The 8,301-nt window shown below is 53.0% G+C and overlaps 1 long non-coding RNA gene across 1 annotated transcript in view; it reads left to right on the top strand.

The window, feature by feature from the left end:
* Window positions 1–953, top strand: part of LOC142907207 (uncharacterized) — an 11,754-nt gene extending 10,801 nt beyond the window's left edge. Inside the window, exon 2 of the long non-coding RNA XR_012930871.1 lies at window positions 700–953. This is a non-coding gene — a long non-coding RNA (uncharacterized LOC142907207). The remainder of the gene's footprint in view (window positions 1–699) is intronic.
* The last annotated feature ends 7,348 nt before the right edge of the window (window positions 954–8,301 follow it).

Below are 8,301 nucleotides of genomic sequence, written 5' to 3'. Positions count from 1 at the left end.
ATGTGTGTACACTGTGTGTGTGTACACTGTGTGTGTGTACACTGTGTTTGTGTGTACAATGTGTTTGTGTGTACACTGTGTGTGTACACAGTGTGTGTGTGTACACTGTGTGTGTACACTGTGTGTGTGTGTACACTGTGTGTGTGTGTACACTGTGTGTGTACACAGTGTGTGTGTGTACACTATGTGTGTGTGTACACTGTGTGTGTGTACACTGTGTGTGTGTGTACACTGTGTGTGTGTACACTGTGTGTGTGTACACTGTGTGTGTGTGTACACTGTGTGTGTGTACACTGTGTGTGTACACTGTGTGTGTGTACACTGTGTGTGTGTACACTGTGTGTGTACTGTGTGTGTACTGTGTGTGTGTACACTATGTGTGTGTACACTGTGTGTGTGTGTGTGTACACTGTGTGTGTGTACACTGTGTGTGTGTCTCACTGTGTGTGTACACTGTGTGTGTGTGTACACTGTGTGTGTGTGTACACTGTGTGTGTACTGTGTGTGTACTGTGTGTGTGTACACTATGTGTGTGTGTGTGTGTACACTATGTGTGTGTGTGTACACTGTGTGTATCTGTGTGTGTGTAGTGTAGCAGGTAGCGCTACGCCACGCTACGAACCCGGCTGCCCGGGTTCGATTCCCGCTCACAGCCACCACCGGTGACGATTATTTGAACCGCTCCTGGGCCTCCCCTAGGTCGACTCAGCCTCAAAACGAGCAACTGGGGAGACAAAGGCGGCCGTGCGTGGTGAATCCAAGACCCGGGCGAATCCGGGCAGTACACAGCTCGTGATTTATAATGCATGGCCTCGTACGTAATGCCGTAGATTTGCACGTTGTTATGATTGTCAATGTATATTGTAATCGTCAGGGGTGTTGTTATGATAATAGCGTTGTTATAAGAGCGTTGTTGTTGTTATTATTATACATGAAGTAACCAGGACGTGAAATTTTTGTTGTGGTCTTATGTTGGGGTTGGTGCCTTCGATTGCTGGTGCAGTGTGAATCCGGGTTCATAATGGCCCTGGCAAACACTCACTCGTCCAACTCATCCACCCACTCGTTCACTCAATCATTCACTCACTCACCCATCCACCCACCCACTCACCCACCCACCCACTCAACCACTCACTCACTCGTTCACTCATCCACCCATCCACTCACCCACCCGCTCATTCACTCACTCACCCATTCACTCACCCACCCACCCACTCATTCACTCACTCACCCATTCACTCATTCACCCATTCACTCACCCACCCACTCATTCACTCACTCACTCACTCATCCACTCACCAACCCACCCACTCATTCACTCACTCACCCATTCAATGACCCACCCACTAATTCACTCACTCATTCACTCAATCATTCACTCACCCATCCACCCACCCACTCATCCACGCACCCACTCATTCACGCAATCTGCCACTCACCCAACCACCCACCCATCCACTCGTTCACTCATCCACCCATCCACTCACCCACCCACTCATTCACTCACTCACCCATTCACTCACCCACCCACCCACTCATTCACTCACTCATTCACTCAATCATTCACTCACCCATCCACCCACCCACTCATCCACTCAATCATTCACTCACCCATCTACCCACCCACCCATCCACCCACTCACTCATTCCCTCAATCATTCAATCACCCATCCACACACCCACTCATCCACCCACCCACTAATTCACGCAATCTGCCACTCACCCAACCACCCACCCATCCACTCGTTCACTCATCCACCCACCCACTCATCCACCCACCTACTCATTCCCTCACTCACTCGTCCAACTCATCCACCCACCCACCCATCCACTCACTCACTCGTTCACTCATTCAACCATTCACTCACCCACTCACTCATTCCCTCAATCTCCCACTCACCCACCCAAACGTCCAACTCATCCACCCACTCATTCCCTCAATCATTCACTCACCCATCCACCCACCCACTCATCCACCCACCCACTCATTCACTCAATCTGCCACTCACCCAACCACCCACCCATCCACTCGTTCACTCATCCACCCATTCACTCACCCACCCACCCACTCATTCACTCACTCACCCATTCACTGACCCACCCACCCACCCACTCATTCACTCACTCAGCCATTCACTCATTCACCCATTCACTCACCCACCCACCCACTCATTCACTCACTCACTCATCCAATCACCCACCCACCCACTCACTCATCTACTCACTCACTCGTTCACTCATCCACCCACCCACTCATCCACTCACTCACTCGTTCACTTATTCACCCATTCACTCACCCACTCACTCATTCCCTCAATCTTCCACTCACCCACCCACTAGTCCAACTCATCCACCCACTCATTCCCTCAATCTTCCACTCACCCAACCACCCACTCATTCACTCACTCACCCATTCGCTCACCCACCCACTCATTCACTCAATCATCCACTCACCCACCCACTCGTTCACTCACCCATCCACTCGTTCACTCATCCACCCACCCACTCATTCCCTCAATCTTCCACTCACCCAACCACCCACTCATTCACTCACCCATTCGCTCACCCACCCACTCATTCACTAAATCATCCACTCAATCACCAGCTCATACACTCACCCACCCACTCATTCACTCACCCACCCACTCATTCCCTCAATCGTCCACTCACCCACCCACTCATTCAATCACCCACTCATTCATTCGCTCACCCACCCACTCATTCACTCAATCATCCACTCACCCATCCGCTCATTCATTCACTCACCCACCCACTCATTCACTCAATCATCCACTCACCCACCCACCCACTCATTCACTCACTCACCTATCCAATCATTCACTCACCCACACACCCAATAATTTTCTCACCCTCTCATTCATCATTTACTCACCCACTCACTCAGTCATTCATTCGCCCACCCACTCATTCACTCACTCATCCACTCATTCAGTAACTCCCGAACCCAACGACCCAACCACACATTCACTCACCCTCCACCAACTCACTCTTCCACTCACCCAACCACCCACCTACCAAGTCACTTTACCACCCACCCACCAATGGCTGGGTGAGTGAGTTGGTGGGTGAGTGAGTGGGTGAGTGGGTGGGTGAGTGAGTGAGTGGGTGGGTGAGTGAGTGGGTGAGTGAGTGGGTGAGTTGGTGGGTGAGTGAGTGGGTGAGTTGGTGGGTGAGTGAGTGGGTGAGTGAGTGGGTCAGTGAGTGGGTGGGTGAGTGAGTGAGTGAGTGGGTGAGTGAGTGAGTGGGTGAGTGAGTGGGTGGGTGGGTGGGTGAGTGCGTGGGTGGGTGGGTGAGTGAGTGGGTGGGTGAGTGAGTGGTTGATTGAGTGAGTGAGTGGGTGGGTGAGTGAGTGGGTGAGTGAGTGAGTGGGTGAGTGAGTGAGTGGGTGAGTCAGTTGGTGAGTGGGTGAGTGAGTGGGTGAGTGGGTGGTAGATTGAGTGGGTGAGTGAGTGGGTGAGTGAGTTGGTGAGTTGGTGGGTGAGTGAGTGGGTGGTAGATTGAGTGGGTGAGTGAGTGAGTGAGTGGGTGAGTGAGTGAGTGAGTGGGCGAGTGGGTAAGTGAGTGGGTGAGTGGGTGAGTGAGTGGGTGAGTGAGTTGGTGAGTGAGTGGGTGAGTGAGTGAGTGAGTGGGCGAGTGGGTAAGTGGGTGAGTGAGTGAGTGAGTTGGTGAGTGAGTGAGTTGGTGGGTGAGTGAGTGAGTGGGTGAGTGGTTGAGTGAGTGGTTGAGTGAGTGAGTGACTGAGTGAGTGGTTGAGTGAGTGAGTGGGTGAGTGAGTTGGTGGGTGAGTGAGTGGGTGAGTGAGTGAGTGGGTGGGTGAGTGAGTGTGTGAGTGAGTGAGTGGGTGAGTGAGTAGGTGAGTGAGTTGGTGGGTGAGTTGGTGGGTGAGTTGATGGGTGAGTGAGTGGGTGGGTGAGTTGGTGAGTGAGTGGGTGAGTGAGTGGGTGGGTGGGTGAGTGAGTGGGTGAGTGAGTGAGTGAGTTGGTGAGTGAGAGAGTGAGTGTGTGGGTGGGTGGGTGAGTGAGTCGGTGAGTGAGTGGTTGGGTGAGTGGATGAGTTGGTGAGCGAGTGAGTTGGTGAGTGGGTGAGTGAGTTGGTGAGTGAGTGAGTGAGTTGGTGAGTGAGTGAGTGAGTTGGTGAGTGAGTGAGTGAGTTGGTGAGTGAGTTGGTGAGTGGGTGAGTGGGTGAGTGAGTGAGTGGGTGAGTGAGTGAGTTGGTGAGTGGGTGAGTGAGTGAGTGGGTGAGTGAGTGAGTGGGTGAGTGAGTGGGTGAGTGGGTGAGTGAGTGGGTGGGTGAGTGAGTGTGTGAGTGAGTGGGTGAGTGAGTGTGTGAGTAAGTGAGTGAGTGAGTGGGTGAGCGAGTGAGTGAGTTGGTGAGTGGGTGAGTGAGTGTGTGAGTGAGTGGGTGAGTGAGTGGGTGAGTGAGTGAGTGAGTGGGTGAATTGGTGGGTGTGTGAGTGAGTGGGTGAGTGAGTGAGTTGGTGAGTGAGTTGGTGAGTGAGTGAGTTGGTGGGTGAGTGAGTGAGTGGGTGAGTGGTTGAGTGAGTGGTTGAGTGAGTGAGTGACTGAGTGAGTGGTTGAGTGAGTGAGTGAGTGGGTGAGTGAGTTGGTGGGTGAGTGAGTGGGTGAGTGAGTGAGTGGGTGGGTGAGTGAGTGTGTGAGTGAGTGAGTGGGTGAGTGAGTAGGTGAGTGAGTTGGTGGGTGAGTTGGTGGGTGAGTTGATGGGTGAGTGAGTGGGTGGGTGAGTTGGTGAGTGAGTGGGTGAGTGAGTGGGTGGGTGGGTGAGTGAGTGGGTGAGTGAGTGAGTGAGTTGGTGAGTGAGAGAGTGAGTGTGTGGGTGGGTGGGTGAGTGAGTCGGTGAGTGAGTGGTTGGGTGAGTGGATGAGTTGGTGAGCGAGTGAGTTGGTGAGTGGGTGAGTGAGTTGGTGAGTGAGTGAGTGAGTTGGTGAGTGAGTGAGTTGGTGAGTGAGTGAGTGAGTTGGTGAGTGAGTTGGTGAGTGGGTGAGTGGGTGAGTGAGTGAGTGGGTGAGTGAGTGAGTTGGTGAGTGGGTGAGTGAGTGAGTGGGTGAGTGAGTGAGTGGGTGAGTGAGTGGGTGAGTGGGTGAGTGGGTGAGTGAGTGTGTGAGTGAGTGGGTGAGTGAGTGGGTGAGTGAGTGAGTGAGTGGGTGAATTGGTGGGTGTGTGAGTGAGTGGGTGAGTGAGTGAGTTGGTGAGTGAGTGGGTGAGTGAGTGAGTGAGCGGGTGAGCGAGTGAGTGAGTTGGTGAGTGGTTGAGTGAGTGGGTGAGTTGGTGGGTGAGTGAGTGGGTGAGTTGGTGGGTGAGTGAGTGGGTGAGTGAGTGGGTCAGTGAGTGGGTGGGTGAGTGAGTGAGTGAGTGGGTGAGTGAGTGAGTGGGTGAGTGAGTGGGTGGGTGGGTGGGTGAGTGCGTGGGTGGGTGGGTGAGTGAGTGGGTGGGTGAGTGAGTGGTTGATTGAGTGAGTGAGTGGGTGGGTGAGTGAGTGGGTGAGTGAGTGAGTGGGTGAGTGAGTGAGTGGGTGAGTCAGTTGGTGAGTGGGTGAGTGAGTGGGTGAGTGGGTGGTAGATTGAGTGGGTGAGTGAGTGGGTGAGTGAGTTGGTGAGTTGGTGGGTGAGTGAGTGGGTGGTAGATTGAGTGGGTGAGTGAGTGAGTGAGTGGGTGAGTGAGTGAGTGAGTGGGCGAGTGGGTAAGTGAGTGGGTGAGTGGGTGAGTGAGTGGGTGAGTGAGTTGGTGAGTGAGTGGGTGAGTGAGTGAGTGAGTGGGCGAGTGGGTAAGTGGGTGAGTGAGTGAGTGAGTTGGTGAGTGAGTGAGTTGGTGGGTGAGTGAGTGAGTGGGTGAGTGGTTGAGTGAGTGGTTGAGTGAGTGAGTGACTGAGTGAGTGGTTGAGTGAGTGAGTGGGTGAGTGAGTTGGTGGGTGAGTGAGTGGGTGAGTGAGTGAGTGGGTGGGTGAGTGAGTGTGTGAGTGAGTGAGTGGGTGAGTGAGTAGGTGAGTGAGTTGGTGGGTGAGTTGGTGGGTGAGTTGATGGGTGAGTGAGTGGGTGGGTGAGTTGGTGAGTGAGTGGGTGAGTGAGTGGGTGGGTGGGTGAGTGAGTGGGTGAGTGAGTGAGTGAGTTGGTGAGTGAGAGAGTGAGTGTGTGGGTGGGTGGGTGAGTGAGTCGGTGAGTGAGTGGTTGGGTGAGTGGATGAGTTGGTGAGCGAGTGAGTTGGTGAGTGGGTGAGTGAGTTGGTGAGTGAGTGAGTGAGTTGGTGAGTGAGTGAGTGAGTTGGTGAGTGAGTGAGTGAGTTGGTGAGTGAGTTGGTGAGTGGGTGAGTGGGTGAGTGAGTGAGTGGGTGAGTGAGTGAGTTGGTGAGTGGGTGAGTGAGTGAGTGGGTGAGTGAGTGAGTGGGTGAGTGAGTGGGTGAGTGGGTGAGTGAGTGGGTGGGTGAGTGAGTGTGTGAGTGAGTGGGTGAGTGAGTGTGTGAGTAAGTGAGTGAGTGAGTGGGTGAGCGAGTGAGTGAGTTGGTGAGTGGGTGAGTGAGTGTGTGAGTGAGTGGGTGAGTGAGTGGGTGAGTGAGTGAGTGAGTGGGTGAATTGGTGGGTGTGTGAGTGAGTGGGTGAGTGAGTGAGTTGGTGAGTGAGTTGGTGAGTGAGTGAGTTGGTGGGTGAGTGAGTGAGTGGGTGAGTGGTTGAGTGAGTGGTTGAGTGAGTGAGTGACTGAGTGAGTGGTTGAGTGAGTGAGTGAGTGGGTGAGTGAGTTGGTGGGTGAGTGAGTGGGTGAGTGAGTGAGTGGGTGGGTGAGTGAGTGTGTGAGTGAGTGAGTGGGTGAGTGAGTAGGTGAGTGAGTTGGTGGGTGAGTTGGTGGGTGAGTTGATGGGTGAGTGAGTGGGTGGGTGAGTTGGTGAGTGAGTGGGTGAGTGAGTGGGTGGGTGGGTGAGTGAGTGGGTGAGTGAGTGAGTGAGTTGGTGAGTGAGAGAGTGAGTGTGTGGGTGGGTGGGTGAGTGAGTCGGTGAGTGAGTGGTTGGGTGAGTGGATGAGTTGGTGAGCGAGTGAGTTGGTGAGTGGGTGAGTGAGTTGGTGAGTGAGTGAGTGAGTTGGTGAGTGAGTGAGTTGGTGAGTGAGTGAGTGAGTTGGTGAGTGAGTTGGTGAGTGGGTGAGTGGGTGAGTGAGTGAGTGGGTGAGTGAGTGAGTTGGTGAGTGGGTGAGTGAGTGAGTGGGTGAGTGAGTGAGTGGGTGAGTGAGTGGGTGAGTGGGTGAGTGGGTGAGTGAGTGTGTGAGTGAGTGGGTGAGTGAGTGGGTGAGTGAGTGAGTGAGTGGGTGAATTGGTGGGTGTGTGAGTGAGTGGGTGAGTGAGTGAGTTGGTGAGTGAGTGGGTGAGTGAGTGAGTGAGCGGGTGAGCGAGTGAGTGAGTTGGTGAGTGGTTGAGTGAGTGAGTTGGTGAGTGGTTGAGTGAGTGAGCGAGCGATTTGGTCGACAGACACGACACACGACATGGCCGCCTTTGTCTTCAATAAATATTGTTGTTCATTGTACCACAGTGCTTCACAACACGAATACATTAGCAAGGTACAACATCAATAATTTAACCGATAATACCGCGGTAGAGGTGATGATGGTGGTGGTGGTGGTCACGGCCACCGTCGTCATGGTAACCACCGCCGTCGTTGTCATGGTCACCACCGCCGTCGTCGTCATGGTAACCACCGCCGTCGTCGTCATGGTAACCACCGTCGTTGTCACGGTCACCGCCGTTGTTGTCATGGTCGCTGCCACCGTCGTTGTCATGGTCACCGCCGCCACCGTTGTCATGGTAACCACCGCCGTCGTTGTCATGGTCGCCGCCACCGTCGTTGTCATGGTCACTGCCGCCGTCGTTGTCATGGTTACCATCATCGCAATCACTGTAATCCGCAAGTTGATAGCAACAAATCGCTTCGTCAACATAGTCGCAACTAGTTGCTACATCAACATCATCATTACAATTATTAAAATCACCGCTTTGTAATCTGCAAGTTGATAGCAACAACTGCTTTGTCAACATAGTCGCAACTAGTTGCTACATCAACATCATCATTACAAGAATTAAAATCAACGCTTTGTAATCTGCAAGTTGATAGCAACCAACCGCTTTGTCAACATAGTCGCAACTAGTTGCTACATCCTCATCATTACAATAATTTAAAATCACCACTTTGTAATCCGCAAGTTGATAGCAACAACCGCTTTGTCTGCATGGAGGCAACTAGTTGCTACATCATCATCATTACAATAATCAAAATCAACGCTTTGTAA

Source organism: Petromyzon marinus, chromosome 75, assembly GCF_048934315.1.
Source record: "Petromyzon marinus isolate PM22_M1 ecotype Great Lakes invasive population chromosome 75, UKy_Petmar_22M1.pri1.0, whole genome shotgun sequence".
NCBI lineage: Eukaryota > Metazoa > Chordata > Hyperoartia > Petromyzontiformes > Petromyzontidae > Petromyzon > Petromyzon marinus.
This window is presented reverse-complemented; position numbering and strand designations above follow the sequence as displayed.